This window comes from Mesoplodon bidens (assembly GCF_964165515.1).
Source record: "Mesoplodon bidens genome assembly, chromosome: 8".
Taxonomy (NCBI): domain Eukaryota; kingdom Metazoa; phylum Chordata; class Mammalia; order Artiodactyla; family Ziphiidae; genus Mesoplodon; species Mesoplodon bidens.
Window position 1 is genome coordinate 37693560 of NC_138165.1, and position 23003 is coordinate 37716562.

Genomic DNA, 23003 nt, shown 5'->3' on the forward strand with positions numbered 1-23003 from the left:
TTGCATTGATTTCCACAGTTAAAAACAGATCAGATTATGGAATCTGTTCAATACCACTTAAATGTTTATAGATGTTAGAGTTGACAAAGACCTTTTAGATACTGATAATTCCTTTCACTAGGTCGGAATGCTAGAGATTTGGCGTTACTAGTAATGCTCTGTGATTGTTTTTAATAAATCAGGAGCACTGTAACAGCAGCCATTAAGGTCTTCATTCTTATTCCATTTTATTCCCAGAGTCATTGCCTGAAAATCTAGTTATGCTAAAAATCTGAGCCAAAACTTTTACATTTATATTGATCAGAAGCTTTTATGTTTCTTTTGCAAAGATCAATATAGTAAACATGCCTTAACCTGCCTGTATTGATGCACGTATTTTAAAAATCTATGAATATTTATTGTGATAAAATCCAACAAGATTGCAGCTTCTCAGATGCTTTTAGTACCCTATGAAAGAGGGGCAAGTTAACTAGTGTGAAAAGAAATTATAGGTGAAGCAAAAATTAGATCTTATGTTCTTTTTGATTTTCCCCTTATATGGAAGTTTCTGGGAAGATGATTTCTGTAGTGTTTTTGTCTGTGTGGACTGCCACAACAAGATACCATAGCTTAAAAACCAGAAATTAATTTTCCCACAGTTCTTAGAGGCTGCAAGTCAGAGGTCAGGGTGCTAGCATGGTTGGGTTCTGGCGAGAGCTCTTTTCTTTTTCTTTTTAGAATTTATTTTATTGAAGTACAGTTGATTTACAATGTTGTGTTCGTTTGTGGTCTACAGCAAAGTGATTCAGTTTCATATATATATATATATATATATATATATATATATATATATATATATATTCTTTTTCATATTCTTTTCCACTGTGGTTTATTACAGGATATTTAATATAGTTCCCTGTGCTATATAGTAGGACCTTGTTGTTTATCCATTCTATATATAATAGTTTGCATCTGCTAATCCCAAACTCCCAATCCATTCCTCTACCACCCCCCTCCCCCTTGGTAACCACAAATCTGTCTATGGCTGTGAGTCTGTTTCTGTTTCATAGATAAGGTCATTTGTGTCATATTTTTAAGTTATACATGTAAGTGATATCATATGGTATTTGTCTTTCTCTTTCTGACTTACTTTGCTTAGTATGATAATCTCTAGGTCCATCCATGTTGCTGCAAATGATATTATTTCATTCTTTTTTATGGCTGAGTAATATTCCATTGTGTACATGTACCACATATTTATCCATTCATCTGTCAATGGACATTTAGGTTGTTTCTATGTCTTGGCTATTGTGAATAGTAGAGTTCTTTTCTTGATGTGCAGATGACTGCCTTCTTGCTATGAGCTCTCATGGTCAATCCTTGGTGCTCACAAGGCATGGAGAATAAAGCCATCAATCCTATTGGATTAGGATCCCACCTTTATAACCTCATTTAACCTTAATTTCTCCCTAAAAGCCCTATCTCTGAATACAATCACGTTGGAAGTTAGGGCTTCAATATAAGAATTTTGGGGGGACAAAATTCATTCCACAGCACATAGGCAGTGGACCCTGGAGTCAGATTGCTTGCATTTAAATGTGACCTGGAGCAAGTTACTTAACCCTCTCTGTTTCTCAGTTTTGTATAAACTGAGGATAAAGAGTGATGATTTCATAGCTTTATCATGTTGAATAAATGAGTTAAAACATGAAAAGTACTTAATGCGTGGCATATACTAAACATTCAGTAAATGTTAGCTATTATTATTGAATATCTAACTAGGTATTTATGTCTCAGCTAATAAGACTTTTGTGATTTTATATATGTATTATCCATGTATTCATGTTTACATATCAAATGATTACTAGCACTGGAAAGTCAAAGCATGCCTTGAAAATTTTCCCTCTGAAATTTGATAAATACTTAACTATAAGAGAATAAAGTATATTTTATTTTATAAAATTCTTATAAAGAAGTTGTTCCCATCAGTGTTGATCTAGTCACCCCCTTTCTCCCTGTCTTGTCCCGTCTGCCAGCGCTGGAGAATGCTCTGCAAACAGACTCAGGACCTTCTCTGTCTATAGCCTAAAGATTTCAAGATGACACTGTAAAAACAAATAGCAAGGGTGGAGTAACTTTCCTAGTGACTGAAAAAGGAATTCTTTACTTTTCCTATTTTTCCACTTAAATCTTTTACACACACACACATACACACACATGTACTCACTTTCCTACATGTACAATAAAAAACAGAACACATGGTTGTATACCTTATTGTTGTGGAAATCAAGAAACTTCATCCATAACAAGAAATTCGATAATCTTTGGATTACCCTAAAGGGAGTTTGGGGTAAAAGCATCCCCATTTAGTTATTGTCTTGGAAAGCTAAACAGAAGACAATTGCCAACTTACCAGTAGCTCTACAGGTAATATACGGTTGCCTAATTCATTGGCTAATATTCCATTTCCTGTGTTAGACTGAACACTGACTGGAATTTGAATTGAGTTAAAAGTGTAGAGAAAGTGCACTTAATTGATTCTCAAATAATAAATTATTTTTTAAGATTTGCAACACATGCCATCAGACAGTCTCCAATCCTTCCTGACTCTTTCTGAGTCTAGAGAAGGAGCTATGTTTTCTGTCAGTATCAGTCATTTCTATTTGGCAAGTAGGCTTAAAAAAAAAAAAAAGGAAGGAGAAAAAGCATGAAGGACAATGCCCATGAGTTCTCTTTGCCCCCTTCCTAGCAAGCAGTTCTCTCTTCCTGCCTTCTGAGTCCATGTTGCAGGCGTTGGACATATAGCTTCCCTCCCTCTCCCATTTTGAGTCCATGAACAAGTCATGGATATATTACACTTATAAACGTTTCGTTCTAGACAGTTGTACTTATGAGTCAAATTATAAGACTTTCACTAAAATTGGAAACCTAAGAGTCTTTTTATATCTGAGCTCCTGCTTTAAAAAAAATGAAAGTGAAATATTTATGTAGTGCAATCTCTAGCTGCTGTAGGATGTACAGTTTAAGTGATCTATCTTTGTAATACTTTTCAGTGTTAGGATGGCCAGTTCTACTAGAATACTGAATGCAGTAGAAAATAAAATCAGCGTGGTATGGGCATGTACCACTTATATGCAAATTAAGGCATTTATAAATTATTTTTCATATGTACTGGGATGCAACTATTTTGCAAACTATGGTCAAATATAGTATCAAGAAACAGTCCTTTTGGGGGAAGAAAGTGAACTTTCACACCCATCTCTGTACTACAGAATTAATTTGAACTGAATCGTAGACCCAAATATAAACTCAGAACCATAAATCTTCTAGAAGACATGGGAGGATGTCTTTGTGACCTCATAGTATGCAAAGGTTTCTTGGATACCACACAAAAAAGCACATCATAAACTTTAAAAATTGATTAATTGGATGACATCAAAATTAAACATTTTTGTTCACCAAAATATACCTTTAAGAAAATGAATAGACAAGTACCACCTGGGAGAATATTCACAACACATATATCTGACAGAGGACTTAAAAATACAAAACACGTAGAGAATTTGTACAAATCTATAAGAAAAAGGCAACCCAATTAAAGACTCGAACAGGTATTGCACAAATTAAGATACGTGAATGGCCAGTAAGCTCAAAAAAGTTGATCAACATTGTCAGATGTCAGGGAAATACAAATTATAGCCACAATGAGATGCTATTTCACATCCACTGGAATAGCTGAAGTATAAAAGACTGCCAGTGCCAAATGTGGGGGAGGATATGGAATACCTGGAATTCTCAGTCAATCGTGGGAGTATAAAAAGGTCTAACCACATTGGAGAACTGTTGGACAGTTTCTTACTACTTTAAATTTATTTATTTATTTATTTATTTATTTAGGGCTGTGTTGGGTCTTCGTTTCTGTGTGAGGGCTTTCTCTAGTTGTGGCAAGCGGGGGCCACTCTTCATCACGGTGCGCGGGCCTCTCACCATCGCGGCCTCTCTTGTTGTGGAGCACAGGCTCCAGACGCGCAGGCTCAGTAGTTGTGGCTCACGGGCCTACTTGCTCCGCGGCATGTGGGATCTTCCCAGACCAGGGCTCGAACCCGTGTCCCCTGCATTGGCAGGCAGATTCTCAACCACTGCGCCACCAGGGAAGCCCAGTTTCTTACTACTTTAAACAGACATTATATGACCTAGCAGTTCCACTCCTAGGTCTTCACCGATGAGAAATAATAATATATGCCTACAGAAAGAATTGCATAAAAATCTTTGTAGCAGGCTGATTCATAAGGCCAAATGCTAGAAACATTCCAAATGTCTGTGGAAAATGGATAAACAAATTCCTTTATAATGGAATACTACTCATCAATAAAAAACACTACTGATTTAAGCAACAATACTGGTGAATCTCAAAAACATGCTGAATGAAAGAAGCCTGTTGCAAAAAAAAAAAGCCTATTCTATGATTTCATTTACATGAAATCCAAATACGGGCAAATCTAACCTATGGTGATGGACTTCAGATAGTGGATGGAGAGGGAGGTTGACAGGAAAGGGGCATGATGGAACTCCTGAGGGATGGAAATGACCTATGTCTTGTTTTGAATGGTGGTTATGCAATTGTATAGAGTTGTCAGAACTCATGCACTAAACATTTAAGATCTGTGTATTATATCTCAATTTTGTTAAAAAAAAAAAAAAAGAAGAATCTGTCTTCCTCTGTCAAAACTTTTGCAGACAGACGAATAATCCAAGATGGGAGCCTAGAGAATGTGAGAAAAGTTATATGTGAGATTTCTTGGAAGAAGAAGAAGCAATTGGCTGCCTCCAATGTGTACAAATATGTCTGTGCTACAAGAATCCCTCAAAAGAATGTTAGACAGGAGGACCTGGAGTCAACAACCTACTGAGGAAATGGAAAGCGCAGCTTTAGGGACATCACTGAAAAGGCCATTTTAGAGTGAACACATTTTGGTGAGGGGGGGAGTGGGGGAAGGGGGGTTTGCCAGCAGTAAAGATGGCGACTTTCGTGCTTCACCTAGAGGGGAAGGTGGTACATGGGGATCCTTCCAAGGATACTTCAGGTGTTCCTCGGCTTGGGAGTCAACTGACTGAAAGACCAGTTAGTCAGTCTACCTTGAAGGTGGAGCTGAGGCATCCATCCTAAAGTCAGGGAAGCCGCATTGGTTTTAGGTGTCAGAACTGTCCCTTAGACGTGGTTTCTTAAGGCCAGGAATGTTGGGTACCCTCTGAGGGAGGAGACCAGATCCATCTGGTCAACCTTCCTGACGGAGAAGGTGAATCTATTTATGTTCCCAGTTACCAAAGAGCATTGATCCTCCAAAGATTGCCTTTCATCTGCATAAACAATGGGTTTTATATAACTTGATTCCCCTATGGAATCCCTTAAAATGATCTCAAAGAGTATTCTTGACTTCTAAATGCTTTGAATGCTGCTGAAAAGCATAAAGGACTTGATGGGGATTCAGAGAGGGCATCAACATTAAAGTAACTTCTTCTTTTCCTACAATGGTAGGAACAGCAGGAACCTAAGGCATTTCTTATCTCTTGTCCAGGTCCTGTCAAAAATCTCATCTGATCACAGTAGTAAAAGTGGTATGAACAGGGTGATTCTCCTGCGTTTTTGGAGTCAGGCTCTTGCAAACTGTTTTAGAGAAGTTTATCCTTAATCCCTTAAATAGAGAAGTATGTAGTATTGCTATAATTGGAAGTTTGTTTTAGAAAAACTGGGAAGTATGACTTGAGTCCCTTAATAATCAGTGCCTCTGATTTTTCCTGAATGACAGAAATGTATATTGCATGTGATACAGACTGTTCCTTTGTACCCATAGCCCTCACAGTTTGAATACTTCTTATGTTGTGTGTTCTAAAGATGCAAAAATGTTGTGAGACGATGTCCATCAAACACTTGGGAGATTGACTCAGAAAGAAGCATCGTATTCATGAACTGCCTTCATATGGTTATAGGCATTTCAAGATTTGTTTTGTCAGCCACAAAATTGGTCATATTTCAGCATCTGTAACTCCTGCACTTACTGATGATAGAAAGATGAAGATGCTGTGAAGTGAGTACTGGATTGGAGTGTTGGCATTTCTGACAGAACTGACAGTTTTTCACATTGACTGAGGCATTAGGTAGACTTTGCTTTCTGGATTATATATCGCTTTATTATGGATTATATACCATTCTTGCTAATTGTGCTAAACTGGGGGCAACTGCAAGAGAAATGAGAGTAGTCCATGCTTTGCACCCGTCCCTCCCCCAGAGGACTTTTAGAAGGGCTCAGGTGGGAGCCACAAACTAGACAAAAAACTAAGGAGGTGGCAGTGGTAGAGCTGAATCAGGTGTCACTAAGGGTAACCATGAAGGTCTGGGCTGATGGCCTTTTGGATAGTAGTTGCCAGCCTGCTGTTCCATTTTTGAGTAATTTTTTTCCCCCTTAACATCACTCAGGGTTCAGTCTCGGTGGATTGGGAATGCTAAAGCAGGTTTTCCCTTGGAGAGTGTCCCCTTTAACATTTTAGACTCCTCCAGCTATTCAGGTTTGTTTTCATGTCACTCATATTTATTTTGTCTATTAAAAATATTTTCCCAGCATCATTTCATTCCAGGGAAACGAAGCAGTCTCCTCCACAATCGAACAAGATTAATGTGCAAACTTAGCACTTATCTACTTATGCTTTGCAATGATTTAAAGTTCTTATCCTATCGTTGAATTAAATATTCATGGTAAAAAAGAAAGGGCAAGAAATAGAGTGGCGGCAAGGGTGAAATTCTAGGATGTACTTCAGAGACAGACAGCCTGCTGCTTGATTTCAGTTAATCTGGCTATTTTTCTTCATTACCCTTCAAAGTTCAGTTGAAAGGCCTTAGCTGAGGATTCTTTTGCTAAACACATTCTTTCAGATGAGTGTTAAAATGTATGCTATAGTTTTCCAGGAACCCAATACTCTGTTAGCTCCCATTTTATTTTACCTTCTTTTTGTTAGTGGTGGTAATAAGCATGAGACCAATGTAGCAGGAAACCATGGGGATGAGCTTTCTCTTTGCGTGAGCCTTTTCCATGGTAGTAATACCCTCAGAGATGCTCACATTCAGTCATGTTTGAGCTTGGGTGAAAATGGTCAACTATACTTCCGAGTTATTCCCTTTATTCAGAATAAAAAGTAGAGGAAGCGAGTTTGGTAATGAAGTATGGAAGAGATAAATTAATAACTCAGCCCAAAACTGCATAGCTTAAAACAACAGTAATTTATTTTTTCTCATGATTCTGTGGCACAGGAATTTGGACAGGGTTGGCGGCTCTACGTGCTGTCAGCTGAGGTGGGGCACTGGGCTGTATGCAGCTGGTGGCTGCGATGGGCTGGAAGGTTGTGGAGGTTTCACTTTTAAGAGCCAGCGCCTCTTGCTTTGCTCTTATTCTTTCTTCTCCACCTGGGTAGCTTGGCCTCTCTCACAGGACATAGTCTCAAGGTAGTTGGACTTCGCTCACATGGAGGCTCGCTTCCAAGAGGCAAGGTGGAAGCTGCCAGGAACAGCATCACTTCCACCACATTTTGTTGGTCAACTTACATGTCAGCCCAGATTCTAGATGAAGCGAGACAGACTGCACCTCTTGATGGGTGGAGTGGCACTTGAGTACAGGAAGGCGAGGAATTGATGGTGGCTGTTTGGAGATTATCTGTACAGTTATTTACCTATGTAACTTAAAGAGAAGGGACAATTTTAGAAAAATGGCTAATTTTATTTGTTCCAGTAAGGTGGACTGCTACGATGAAGATTATGAAAGCTTTCTTGACGGGTTGTTTCATAGAGATGACTTTATAAATCCAATAATGTTGATTGAAACTCCTCCCCCACCCCTGCATCCCCCTTAATTTGTCAGTGCTCATTAAGTAATAACTTGACTGTGTGATGGAACATTTATTTACACACTGTAACTAAAACCTCGGGATGCTGTAATGAATGAATTCTTGATTCTTAGGAAATTTGGACAAAGAAGTTCAACTTAGTCTAGATCTGAAAATAATTCCAGATTTCCCATTATTGTACTCCGATGGACCTTAACTCTTCTTGGTTTTCCTCTTACTTCTGGAGGAGTAGCATATGTCCATTTTCTCACAGCCAGAGATGATCTTGAAAATAAGTGCCTTTTTTAGAAGAAAAACTAAGGCTACACTTCTAATATAAAAATCCTCCCAAATATAAAGATTAGTCTACAGCTTGGTGAATGTAAAAATCTGTTCCCGTTGCACTCCAATTATTAGACAGTAAAATGTATTGCATGATTATTGTGTACTAAATATTCTGAAGAAAGGGTCATAGAATAGGCGTAAGAAGATTGATGTTCTCGTCACCTTTGGCAAGTCACTCAGCTTGGAGCCTTTTTCTTTTAATCCCAATTCTTTTATTTTTTATGATTTAAAAAAATTGAAGTATAGTTAATCTACAATATTGTGTTAGTTTCCGATGTATATTATTTTTCAGATTCTTTTCCATTATAGGTTATTACAATATATTGAATATAGTTCCCTGTGCTATATAGGAGGACCTTGTTGTTCATCTATTTCATATATAGTAGTGTGTATATGTTAATCCCAAACTCCTAATTTATCTCTCCCCCCCACCATCCCCACTATCCCCTTTGGTAACCATAAGTTTGTTTTCTATTTCTGTGAGTCTATTTCTGTTTTGTAAATAAGTTGACTTATATCATTTTTTAAGGTCCACATATAAGTGATATCATATGATATTTGTCTTCCTCTGTCTGACTTATTTCACTTAATATGATAATCTCTAGGTCCACCCATGTTGCTGCAAATGGCATTATTGCATTCTTTTTTTTAATGGCTGAGTAATATTCCATTGTGTATATATACCACATCTTCTTTATCCATTCACCTGTTGATGGACATTTAGGTTGCTTCCATGTCTTGGCTATTGTAAATAGTGCTGCAGTGAACATTGGGGTGCATGTATCTTTTAGAATTAGAGTTTTCTCCAGATACGTAAGTCTTTTTCTTAATCTATAAAATGAGGAGAATAATTCCTACTCTGCCTTCCTCAGAGAGTGTGAGATTTAAATGAATAAGAGTATTCAGGGCCACACATAAAGTATGATAACTGGTGATAAAAGAAGTGTTGGGATACCAAAAAATGAGAAAGAACTCAATTTAGAAAATATATGTATATAATATATGTATGTGTATTCCCTCCAAGGGGCTCAACATTCTGTCTCACTGTTCTAGCTATGTAGAAAGTTTGGGTGAGGCTAAACTGCCCTAGCCAGAATACCAGTCCCTTTAAATGTTTAATTCCTTTTAAAAGCTGGGTAACATGGCAGAACATTAACTACAGGAATCAGGACTGGGCTTGTCCTTTCTGCCCTGACATTCTATGATTTCTGCCCTTCCTTGACAGTACTTTTACTTATATATGGTTAAAGATCCTTTTCATGATCAATTTAATAAGGATTTTAAAAGATCATCAGAGGGCTTCCCTGGTGGCGCAGTGGTTGAGAGTCCGCCTGCCGATGCAGGGGACACGGGTTCGTGCCCCGGTCCGGGAAGATCCCACATGCCGTGGAGCGGCTGGGCCCGTGAGCCATGGCCACTGAGCCTGCGCATCCCGAGCCTGTGCTCTGCAACGGGGGAGGCCACAACAGTGAGAGGCCCGTGTACCACACACACACACACACACACACACACACAAAATAAATAAATAAAAATAAAAGATCATCAGATAATCATCAGATAAAAATAATTCTAGATTCCTGCTGGCCATAAAATAGTTGCCACCTTTAACTGATGGTATATAGGCATACTTCATTTTGTTGCACTTGGCTTTACTGCACTCTACAGATATTGTGCTTTTTACAACTCGAAGGTTTGTGGCACCTCTGCATAGAGCAAGCCAATTTTCCAACAGCATTTTTCTCACTTCGTGTCTCTGTGTCACATTTTGGTAATTCTTGCAATATTTCTAACTTTTTCATTATTATTATATTGTTATGGTGACCTGTGATGTGTGATCTTTGGTGTTATAATTGTTTTGGGGCACCAAGAACCATGCCCATGTAAGATGGCAAACTTAATCGTGTGTGTGATCTGCCTGCCCCACCAACCAGCTGTTCCCCAATCTCTCTCCCTCTCCTCGGGCCTCCCTATAACCTGACATAAAACAATTTTGAAATTAGGCCAATTAATAACCCTGCAATGACCTCTAAGTGTTCAAGGGAAAGAAAGTGTCACACATCTCTTATATTAAGTCAAAAACTGGAAATGATTAAGCTTAGTGAGGAAGGCATGTCATAAGCCAAGATAGGGTGAAAGTTGGCCTCTTGTGCCAAAGAGTTAGCCACATTGTGAATGTAAAGAAAAGTTCTTGAAGGAAATTAAAAGTGCTACTGCAGTTAACACATAGATGATAAGAAAGCAAACATCCTTATTGCAGATATAGTGAAAGTTTTAGTGGTCTGGACAGAAGATCGAACCAGCAACACCGTTCCCTTAAGCCAAAGACTAATGCAGAACAAGGCTAACTCTCTTCAATTCTGTAAAGGCTGAGAGAGGTAAGGAAGCTGCTGAAGAAAATTTGAAGCTGGCGGAGGTTGTTTCATGAGGTTGAAGGAAAGAAGCCGTCTCCATAACATCAAAGTGCAAGGTGAAGCAGAAAGTGCTAATGTAGAAGTTGTAGCAAGTTATCCAGAAGGTCTAGCTAAGATAATTAATGAAGATGGCTACACTAAACAGATTTTTCAGTGTACACAAAACAGCCTTTTATTGGAAAAAGGTGCCATCTAGGACTTTCATAGCTAGAGAGGAGAAGTCAATGCCTGGCTTCAAAGCTTCAAAAGACAGTCTGACTCTGTTGTTAGGAGCTAATGAAGCTGGTGATTTTAAGTTGAAGCCAGTGCTCATTTACCATTTTGAAAATCCTCTCATAAGAATTATGCTGTATCTACTCTGCATATGCTCTATAAATGGAACAAGAAAGCCTGGATGACAGCACCTCTGTTTATGACATGGCCTACTGAATATGTTAAGCCCACTGTTGAGACTTACTGCTCAGAAGAAAAGACTCCTTTCAAAGTAGTACTACTCATTGACAGTGTCCCTGTCACCCAAGAGCTTTGATGGAGATGTGCAATGAAGTTAATGTTGTTTTCATGCCAGCTAGCACAACATCCATTCTGCAGCCCATGGATCAAGGAGTAATTACTTAAGAAAAACATTTTGTAAGGCTATAGCTGCCGTAGTGATTTTTCTGATGGATATGGGCAAAGTCAATTGAAAACCCTCTGGAAAGGATTCACCATTCTAGCTACCATTAAGAACATTTGTGGTTCATGGGAAGAGGTCAAAATATCCACATTAACAGGAGGTTGGAAGAAGTTGATTCCAACACTCATGGATGACTTGGAGGGGCTCAAGACCTCAGTAGAGGAAGTAACTACAAATGTGGTAGAAGTAGAAAGAAAACCAGAAGAAGTGGAGCCTGAAGATGTGTCTGAATTGCTGCAATCCCATGATAAAATTTTAATTGATAAGGAGTTGTTTCTTATGGATGAGCAAGGAAAGTGGTTTCTTGAGATGGAATCTACTCCTGGTGAAGATGCTATAAAGATTGTTGAAATGACAACAAAGAATTTAGAATATTAATAGTTGATAAAGCAGCAAGGTTTGGGAGGGTTGACTCCCATTTTGAAGGAAGTTCTACTATGGGTAAAGTGCTATCAAACAGCATTGCATGCTATAGAGAAGTCATTTGTGAAAGGAAGAGCCAACCGATGTGGCAGACTTTATTGTTATCTTATTTTAAGAAATTGCCACAGTCACCCCAACCTTCAGCAACCACCACCCTGATCAGTCAGCAGCCATCAACATCAAGGCAAGACCCTCCACCAGCAAAAAGATTATGACTCACTGAAGGCTCAGACGATGGTTAGCATTTGTTAGCAATGGAGCGTTTTTAAAATAAGGTATGTACATTGGTGTTTTAGACATAATGATATTGCACATTTAATAGACTACTGGATAGTGTAAATACAACCTTTATATGCACTGGAATATTTGCTTTATTGTGGTGGTCTAGAGCCAAACTTGCAGTATCTCCAAGGTACGCGTGTACAATAGTTTGCTTCTTCTTTTTTCAGGGATCCAGTAAATTATAGGCCTGTGCTGTCGAATATGGTAGCCACTAGCCACATGGGACTATTTTCATTTATATTTAAGTTAATTAAAATAAAAAATTCAGCTCCTCAGTCAACACTCAGCCATATTTCAAGTGCTCACCAGCTACCGTATTGGACAGTACAGATGTACAACATTTTCATCATTACAGAAGATTCTAATGGATGGCACTATTACAGACTATTTTCTAACCCATTTGTTGCTGTTTTTTCTTCCTGCTATCTCCCTCAAAGTCTTGCTCTTTCATGCTTGTTTGTTTCGGGTGAGCAATGGGAAAAAAAGAGATCAAACTCCTGTCCAATGTTTCTGTGTTTTAGTAGTGTTGATGAAATAGCTGGTAACTGAATGAGCTGAAACTATTGACTAGAATAAGATTTCAGAAATATCTGTGAATTTAATTTATATGTATCGCCCAAAGAAGTGGTATAGAGGTGGCCATATTTGGTTTTTAAATGGACTAGTATCATGTCTTCGCTAAACACTTCTCATGAGCTAGTGACTACACTTTTCCTGTTGAGTGTTGTTTTATTACCTCTAAAATTTTTGTTTTATTACAAACTCCTTTAGTGAGTGAAAATTAGGCCACTATGCTCATATCTAGGCCTTTTCTCAGTTTAAACAAAATTTCTGATCGGAGATATGTTCGGATCTTGATATATGCCAGTTAAAATATTGACTCTAAACAAAGAGGTCATAAAAAATATGTGATTAAAATGATTAGGAGTTGAGTCCTTATCACATAACACAAAGTAAATGAGCGTTGCATAATTCTGTACTTAAGAGGTGCAGCTCCATTGCACAGGCATGTTCCTGGATATTCCAGACTGCTTTTAAATTATAGTGCTTCGTGTTGAGAGATTGATATTAAAATATACTTGGGAATTAAAATTCACTTATGATGAATAGTTGTTTAAAAAGCTTTAAGATAACACCGTGGAGACATGTTAAAAAAGAAGTCTTCAAAGCCAAGCCACATTTCTTCGGATCAGAACCAGAAACATTTGTGTAAGCAGTATATTTACCAAATGGATCTCCAGTAATGGAAGCCCATTTTTCACTTTAACATTGATGTAATTTATGCAAAGACAGGCAACAAAATTATACCTTCTTGTTGCTTAATGTTTCCTACATGGACCAAATTTCGGTCATTTTTTTATTGTGAAACTAAAAATAAAGTTTGCTGCTGAAAACTTGAATTCTGTGAACAGGCTCATTTTAAGCATATTTTCCTATCTTCATATCCAAACCAGTGAGAATAGGTACTTACCCAGGAGATTCAGTCAGTTAGCCTGTAGCCATGAACCCCAGAAGGGAAGAGTAGTTCATCGCTCATCTAGTTGGACTTCCTACCTGATGTGAATTGCTTGAGGATTGGGCAATGAGGGTCATGTCCCAGGTGTGAACCGGCTTTGTTCTAGGCAGCTGGGCAGGCTCCTTAGTAGCATATCTTTCCAGAATTCCAAATCATTAAATGAGATGCTTGTTTCTGAGTCGCTGTGTCATGACACACCAGTGAGTCACAAAGATTTCCCTGCGGTGTTGCAGCAAGCCTAGCTTTCCCCAAAGCTCTGCTTCCTTCTTGGACACATTGCCACCAGGCTACCAGCATGGCCTGCACATTCTGTCCCCAGTCCCAAGGGTTTTACATTCTTTATGTCTGGATTTAGCTAAAGTCTTTTCTTGGCTAGGGTTGGTTTGCAGTTCTTAATCTGAATTCCTCCACCCATGCCAAGTTGTTTTTGCAAGGGGTTAAGCCAGTCTCTGCACATAGGTCTAACAGTTTATCGTTCAAAACGACATTTCTTTGAGTTACTCATTGCCAGTGTCCTATGAAACCACCATTTCTTTTATTTCCTAGAACTGGGAAGGAATTTGAGACACCAGGTGAAAAGGAAGAGTGAAGAAAGAAAAGTGTGGGGATGACAAACGCTTGTGAACTTGACTGTTTCTTATGGGCCAGAAAAACACATTTGTGTCAGCCTTGCCCATTCTTACAAGCCCTTTCAGAATGGTTTCCACAGTTTTCTGTAGTCACTCTGTGGTCAGTCTCCTCCCTGTTCTCCTACTGTGTATTGTTTAGATCTCCGCCATATTGCTACTGATGAGGTTCTGCTTTGTCACTTGGTCATTTTGTGCATGTCTCTTATTGAAATAGTCACATTCTTCTTTGTATCTTCAGAAGCACCTATAATATAAAATGATATACTATAGTATAATATACAACATAAAATAACAATATATAAGTTTATACATAGGTATATATTTTTTAAGTTCCTTAAATATAACAGATTCATATTCAATACATAGTATTGAGTGCTTATTCTACATTGTATAAGACACTGGTGAAAAAACAATGAACAAAACAGGTGTGACCCCTTCTCTCAAGGAGCTTCCATCAGAGCATGGACATTAAATAATAATTTAAATTGCAACTTGATGAGTCCAGAAAAGGAGATGTACAGTGTGCTCTGTGTAAGATGATGTAACAGGAGGGCCTAGCCTCTTCCGGCGGTTGCAAGGGGGGATTTTCTGGTAGAAGTGCTGTGTGTGTTGTAAGCTGACACTTGAAGGTAAGTAGGAGTTAACCAGGCAGAGGTAGAGGAAGAGCATTCCACGCAGAGGGAACAGCATGTGTAAAGCATGTTGCTGGATAGGTTGCCTTGCAGATATGAAGAACTGAAAGACCAGTATACCTGGAACATAGTGGGTGAGGAAGAGAATGGTGCTAGAGGAGTGGATAGGTATCAAATCTTGCAAGTATTTGTGGGCCGTGTGTGGAGGGTTTGGTTCTTTACCCTAAAATCAAGAAATCACCACTGAAGGGTATAAAGCAGAAGATGCTTAATCCACATATTTATTCAATTAAATCCTAACAGCCTTCAGCTTTCGGAACTTACAGTGGCACTCATTGTTCTCATTTGCACTTTTACTGTCTGGGGAAAAGAGGAAGTAGTATGACTTATACAGGTAATTGGAACCTCTCTACCAAAAGATAATAAGATGTCTCCTCAAAAAGAAAGAACTACCAGTCTGGATCTAAAGCTTTTGAAATTTGAATTTTATTCTATCTTAGACATGGACCACTCAGTTTATTCTGAAAACCTGATTTCTAGCAATCATCTTCCCAGTTTATTCTTGGACTCTTGTCTCAGTGAATTAGACCATTCTTGAGTTCTGAGACCGTTCCCCCTGCCGCAATCCCCTGCCCCACCCTGCCCAAACACTTAGCCATTGAAGGGAAAAATCTCAACGGTTTTTCTCTTGCTGGAGCCGTGTGTCCATATCAATCATAAGCAGTCTCATGGAAAAGCAGTCTCATGGAAAGCTTGGAGGAAGGAAAGGAGGGGAAGAGGCATCAAAGGACCTGAGGCTAGGTGCCCAATCATTATTTTACTGAACTGGAGCTCAAACAGATAGGAGAGTTGCAAAATTTGTGAATGCAGTGAGAATAAGGAAGGCAAGAACTTTTACTTTTTTTTTTTTGGAGGTATAATTGACCTACAGCACTATGTTAGTTCCAGGTACACAACACAGTGATTCAGTAATTCTATACATGACAAAATGATCACCACAGAAGGTAAGAATTTTTAATGCATGTTCTCAAATTTTAAAATCCAGTTTATTATATTGCTTGAAGATGCCAGTGCTTTGTGCATAGAACCTTTAAATGATTAACGGTTCTTAAACATCGCAACAAAACTAGAGGTGTGCATAAAGAGACATAGGTTCTGAAAGGTTATTTTTTGCATATTGAATCCTTAAGACTAGTAGAAATGAAAAAAAAATGTTCAGATTAATCAGTTCTTACTAAAAAGAAGCACTGGAGAGAGTAGTTTTTAGTCAATTGCTTGATTATTTGATGATCACTACTATACTAGATACAAAATAGAAAAATAGAGATACAGTGTTTTCTTATGAGAAACATATCTCTGAAATAATTTTGTATTTGCTTTTAAGCACTCTCAACTCTTGGACAGAGTATTTCACCTCTGACCCAGTTTCCTACTGCATGGTAGGGCTATAGGAGCCTATGGATGTGAAAGGGCTTTTAAAAACTATAGAGCACATACAAATGTCTATACTAGTATTATCGTTCCAGTTATCTATTACTGAGGAACAAACCATCCTAAATTTAAAACAATGACTTATTATTTTGCACAATACCCTGGGTTGGCTGGGATCTGCTGGGTGGCTCCAGGTGACTTTGGGTCACTCATGCAGCTGCATGCAGTTGGGAACTGGGCTGTGGATAGAAGGTCTAAGATGAGTGCATTCACGTGCCCCCCAGGTGTCTGGCTCTTGGCTGGAGTGCCTCTGTGCCCTTCCACCTGGCTTCCCGTTCTGCAAGACCTCTCTCTCCATGTGGTCTCTCTACCTGGATGCAGACCAGCCCAGACTTCTTTACGTGGCATTTTGGCTGAAGTCTTCTTAAGTTACTCAGCAATGCTTTTACATTCTTCTGGTCCATTACAGGGCCAACCCACATTCAGTGGGAGGAAAAATAGATTCCAACTCTTGACCAAGGAAAGCAAACTCACATTGGGAAAGCATATGCAGACTGGGAGGGATTGTGGCAGCCATCTTTGGAAAATTCTATGGCAATTATTAGGTAAAGCTTGATAGGTTAAAATATTCTACTCTCAATGAGTAAGCAATTAGAAACAAACTCTTGACCTACACTACTTCCAGAGATTAAAAAATTTTGTCATTTTTAATATGTATGCATAACAACCATCAAATATATTCACAGTAGTTATTCTAGTTGAAGGGGAAAATGTATCCCCTAAAAACCTAATTCCTGATTTATTCTTATTGTTTAATAACAAAGAAATATACTACAATCATACTTTTTATTGTTTCAGAAGTTAAACGCACTCTACCCGTTTATTGATACAAAGGGAATTTGGATCTCCCTCTAGTGGCAATAGGTTTTCTTTTCTTTTTTTTCAGAGCTTGCTTGAAACAGTAAGATGGCTGACATATATAACAGAACACAGTTTCAAAAATGACTGGTTTTCACTGAGATGGATCCTTTCTCCTGTGTGAGTTATGGTAGATTCTTTCATTTCTTATGAGAACTGTTCACCTTCCTAAGAAACAATCATCATATTATATGAAAAAAAAAATTGAAAGGAGACTTCCTGTTAACTTTTAAAGTATAAAAACTGTTCCCATCAGTCAAGGTCTTAAGTGAAAATGATTATATTTTGACAACTAAAATAGCTTGATCCTTCACTGAAAAAATAAATTGGATTTTTAGTTTTTGTCTGAAGAATTATTTTTGGAGCAGATAAATGTATTTAATTGCAAAAATCTTTAGAGAGACAACAATAGGTAGTTACTGAAATGTGAAGCTTGAGAAATACTAATAGCCAAACCAAAAATAAATAAATAAAAATAAAAATAGAAGTGCCAAAGCCTTATGCTTTCCTCTAAAAAAAAGTTCAAGTTCGGATAGCTATCGCTATCATTGTATAAAAGGAAGCGCCACGTCAAAGGGTGGGAATAGAAAAACAGCTACAGCGGAATTTGTAAATGAGGCTTTGCTATCCTCACCCCACCACCCAGGAGAGTTAATATATGTTCATTAAATTAGTCTCTTATCTGTCCATTTACAGGCAGAGCTATTCTGATTCTTTAAGAAAGGACATTTTCTGTAATGCTATCAGAAAAGACATTCTTACAAAATGCTATTTTCTCAACTATTTGCTGAAGCTGATCCAAGTTACTTATACTGCATTGTCTTGTGTGGCAGGCTGAAGCTCTCATCCCTCTCTTCTCCTTCCCACAAAGATAGCAGGATGGACAGGGATGGTAGGTAAGAATCCAGAGATTTTTTTTTCTTTTTTAATTTCCAGAAAGTAGAACCTAGGATTATCAGAAGAATTACAGGATATTTTTTGTTTGGGAGTAAACTATGAACCAGTAAGGTTTCATGAAAATAATTAAACCATCCAATGAAAATTTAGTGTTTCGTTCCAATACCTCTTTTCAGTTCGATGTGTATAGCCAAGTATGTGTCTCTTGTGGTCTCGATTACATCCGGTGTTTTTAGCTGGCAGCATTTCCTCTGTTGAGGCCCCACTTGATTTGCCAGGCTTCATTTCTGTGAATATAAAGAGAGAAAACCAAGTTGTATGAAAGAGTGAAATTTAAGAAAAAATTAAGTGTTAGGATAACATTGATTTTTGAAACAAAAAATGAGACACTAAATTTGTTATAAACAAACTGGTCCTCTGATTATGAAAAATATATAGGCTACAAAAGTACTTGGAAAGTCTTGTAGCCATCTTTTAACCACCCTGTATGTTTTCTTTTGAATATTTATAAAAACCTAATTCAACTAACAAACAGAGACCAAAGAAGCCCCTCCTACGTAGTTAGTTGCACACATCTGGAATAATGAAAGTGAATTTGCAATTCTGAAAATGGTGTTTTCTTCCAGTTCTCATAGAAGTGTTTTTGGAGCAGTGGTCTATACTAACAGCTGTATTCAATCTTGAGTAAAAGTCACTTCCTGAAGAGAATGAAATTCAACTTAACATTCAAGCTTGCCCAGAACGTAATCCTGCGGGGCGGGTGTACTATGTGATTATGAAACTGGACGTGGGCACCCTGCTGAGGTGATTTCTTGTAAATAGTACCCAACAGAAACCGTTAATCAGTGCCAGTGCTTTTAACTGAAGATTTAATCATCTGAAAGCATTGCTTATTCATTGTCAATTAAGACAAAACCATCTTAATTTTCAAGAATTTTATTCTTTGGTATTTTGAAAATATAATTCCCTTCTGAAATTATATTTATATGGAATCTGTATCTTTATCTATCTACACATACTCAAATATATAGATATGCATACCTACATATGTTTATATATATTTAGACTTCTCAGGTTTTTTAAATTGCTGTGTCATTCTTGAGTTTCAGACAAATTTTATTTTTGCTTTTTTAAATTCATTGATTCATTCATTTACTGTAGTGAACCTAATTTAAATAGAATTTTTGTTCCTGGCTTCGTAAGATGAGTTGATTACATATATAGATGTGAGAGGTACAGTTTTAGCTATTTAATATCGATTTTAAAAATATCTTTTAGGTAGGTATTACTGACTTTTACTCTCCTAAATATTGTACTTATTTAAAAGAAAGAAAATGTTGTATAACTTGGATATTGCTCAATCTTAATGGAATCATGGTTTAGATGGAAAAGTTTTAACTGAATCAGTTGTTTTCTTTATGGATCACTCTTTTGTTGTCTAAACAATGAATGCATAGTTTTCAATCAAGACTATTAAATTGAAATAAAGTCTAACACATTAAGCCAGAATTAACAAACATATATAAAAATTCCAGCCTTCTCAATTTGTAGAAATCAAAACCATTTCCCGTTTTACTTTGGTAACAAAGAACGAGCTAGGCTTTTTTCATTCCTTGACGAAATCTCTAAGTTGCTTTGAAGACCTTTGTTTATAATGGCTTCGTGCATTCTTTTCTTCTTGACATGCTCCTCTCCGTCCAGTGAGATACTAATTAAAGAGAGGCCACTGTGACCCTAGATTGTTTAAAAGTCACCAGGAATAAGGCAGCAGCACAAATCTGGACAGGAAGTGCTCATTCCTAAAATACAACACAACCCTTAAGACCATCTTATCAAAAATCTGTTGGCTTCTAATAGCAAAAGAAAAAAAAAATGCTTCCTTTGATTTAAAACATACACATTTAAAACCAAAATAGAATCTCTAAAACTTACTTAGACACCGTATATACAGTTTTTAGAAGAATTTGCAAAAAATAACATTATCTCTTATATATTAGATGACAGTTTAGTTTAGAGACATTGAAATAGATAAACATTAAAAACATATGTTGAGTTTGATGGAGAATAGTCTAATTTGTATGTGGGTTTTGTGTGTGTGTGTGTGGGTGGGGAGAGGAGCCTATATCTTGTCATTCCTTTGAAAGAATTTGAGACAGCTCAGATTGTATATGAGAAGCTTGGTTTTCTCATATGCAGGAAGTGGCAACACTTTAATTGGGATGGTAAGAAAGAAGAATATAGTACCAGCTGATCACGTAGGCAATTTTGTTAATACTAAATGATTTGAAAGAAATGGAAATAACTTAGTAACTTAAATAAGCAGCTGGTACTGCCTGACATCAAATTATTTCCCTCTTGAAATGACTTGCTGTTGCTAAGTGCTAACTTTCAAGAAGAGTTTCTTATACAACTGTTAGCATTTGTTTAGCAAGATGCTTTTGATTGCACGTAATAGAGACCCACTACTGTTTGTGTTAATTAATGGGGGTGGGATGGTTCTGAGAATATATAGGGGAATCAGAATCTCTGTTATGAGACCAGACCTCAAGGGAACCCAGGAAAGCTGCCTTACCAGGCCTCGGGATTGGCAGGACCATAGTGGCCATGGGCCTTGTGGAGGCCAACTGGATGACTGTTCTCAGTTCCAGGCACAAATTAAACAGCAGGAGTTTTGAATTTTCCCTCTTGAGCTTCCATCATTTCTGCCTCCCAGTTGCTCTTTGTTTAGCTGCTGAGTCCAGCTCCTTTGCTTCTTGCTATCTACTGGCAGCTCATTCCTCCACTCCTGTGATTCTCAGTGTAGAAGATCCTTGCCCTGTGAGTCACTATTACAAGTGATGATTCCTCTGTCTCATTGTTTCTGCGTCTTCCCAACTTCAGCTTAGTCATGGCCCCTCAGCTTGCCTCATGGCCTCCCTGTCTGTGCACAGTACCTGACTGTTTGACTATAGTAGGCTCTCTGTAAGTATTGGTTGAATGAATAGATGAGGCCTGTTGTTAGGGAATTACCATCATCTTCTCTTTTAATCAACTTTTTAAGGAACTAATAAGATAGAAAATAACTAAAAGGCAGGTGGAAGAGAAGTTATTTTGAGAATTTTTAGAGACCTGATCATCTCTCTTTGGGTTAAAAAGAATTCACTGGAGTAGTAGTAAGAAATTATTTGTTTATGCAGGCACTGAAGAAGTGAATGTGTTTAAACTTGAGAGTATAGACTATCCCGTTAAAAGAAAGAAGTACCTTTAAAAATCTCCCACTTCATGCTGCGCATTCAAGCAGCTATAGGTACTATCAGGAATGGAGATAATTTAACTTCAGACGTCAGGAAATGAAGCACTCATTTTCTTGACCATATTCCACCCAGGAACCAAGATTAAGGTCTCTAATGTAGGTCTGAAGGCTTCTTTTGGCCTTCAGATCTGAATCTTTATTATTTGTCTGTGAAGAGATGATCAATTCCTGATTTTCTCAAGGCAACCGTCCCCTTTTATGCTTGTTTTTTAAGTCCTCTACCTTCCAGTAGCTGCTCATCTTTTAGCTTTTGGTTGCTCAGGGTAAAAAAATAAACACCAAGACAGAGTTCTCAATTCTTTACTCCATTGCTTGCTTTTTTTTTTTTTTTAATATGAAATTGAGGTTCTGAAGTTTATTTTATAAAATCTTTCCTAGATTCTGCCATTTGTATAATAGTATATGAGTAGATGGTAGGCATAATTAGACCCAAATGGGTAATTATGTTTTTCATTTAAAAGTTTTCCTCTAACAACTGGGTTGAAGAAGAACCTGAAGAGCAGCTTAAGATTCAATAAAATAAATTTTTAAAAAAAGAAAAAGATTCAGTTGCTCAGCTTTCCCTGTTAGAGCATTGACTATCCAAAGTTGCCAGTTAATGGGGCTTTCATTCCTCCTGCACTTTGGAAATGATCAGCATTCCCAAACACATTTGAGAGTATTTTCCCTCATTAGAGAATAAGTGCTTTTCAGATTCTGAGGACTTTCTGTGTGAAAACAAAAACAAAATAGATAATGAAAGTGCTACATGAGTATAGGGAAAATTTTCTCTTTAATTTTATGAAAATGGTATTTTTTTCTTGGACTCCTGTGCCAATAAGTTTAAAATAACCTTTGTTTGTAGAGTTGCAACTGTGTGCAAGGCATTGAGCTAGACCCCTAGCTTTTAACAAGCGTACACATTCCAGTGAAATGCACAGATGGCTATAACCAAAGTACACTACAAGTGGCCATAGTAGGGAGCATATAGATTTTAGTGGTAACGAGAGAGAGGTGGGGGGGAGAGAGGGAGAGAGGGAAAGTGAGCACAGCGAATGCTGAGCAGGGAAGCAGAGGCTCGAGGCAGTTTGGACTATGGGTCTGGATCCCTGGAGAAAGAAAGAAGAATGCCAAGAAGAAATATATATATATATATATATATGAGAAAGAACTGAGGAAAGTTCATATAAATAATGTCAGATGATCTCTATGTTATCATTTAGCAGTGAAGAGTGAGATTTAGAGTTTCAGGAAAAAAAAATTAAAGGTTTGGAATTAATTCTGAGGAGGATGGGGTAGGAAGCCACCTGGAAATGAGTAAAGTGAACATTAAGCTTAAGTGATTTTTTGGTGAAGCCAATGAGCATGGTTATGATTTGCGGTCATTAGCAATGCAAGAGGAGGAACAGAAAAGTCTGATGGTGGAAGGTGCTTGTCTGTAAGACAGGACGAAAGGCTGTGGATACTGGATAGTGGAAAGAACAAACTTGGTGTCCCTGATTCGGGGCTCTAGATTAGTTAGGAAGCGAACTGTGGGGAGGAGGTGCTGTTGGTAATGGTGGTGATGGTGTGGCCTGATGGAACCGAGGAATGGAAGGATAAAGAGAATGAAGGGGAAGCTTACATTTTCACATCTGGAATGGGAAGAATAATGGCGGTGTGGGGACTAATGAAACAATGCCTATAAAGTACTTATAACAATGTCTGGCATATATTATGCA

General features: G+C 37.8%; 1 protein-coding gene and 1 long non-coding RNA gene across 9 annotated transcripts in view; one reads left to right on the forward strand and one right to left on the reverse strand.

Moving 5' to 3' along the window:
- The window catches only part of RBMS1 (RNA binding motif single stranded interacting protein 1), a 212148-nt gene that overhangs the window by 45557 nt on the left and 143588 nt on the right, over positions 1–23003 (forward strand). The gene's annotated exons all lie outside the window — the stretch shown is intronic.
- Positions 5038–18857, reverse strand: LOC308621852. 2 transcript variants are annotated; one of them, XR_014016515.1, is made up of 3 exons: positions 18178–18857; positions 13460–14377; positions 5038–7706 (listed from the first exon to the last, which is right to left on the reverse strand). It is a non-coding gene; the product is annotated as an uncharacterized lncRNA (long non-coding RNA). The 2 variants fall into 2 exon arrangements; XR_014016516.1 differs by lacking the exon at positions 5038–7706 and having other exon boundaries at positions 9606–14377; positions 18178–18298; positions 18569–18857.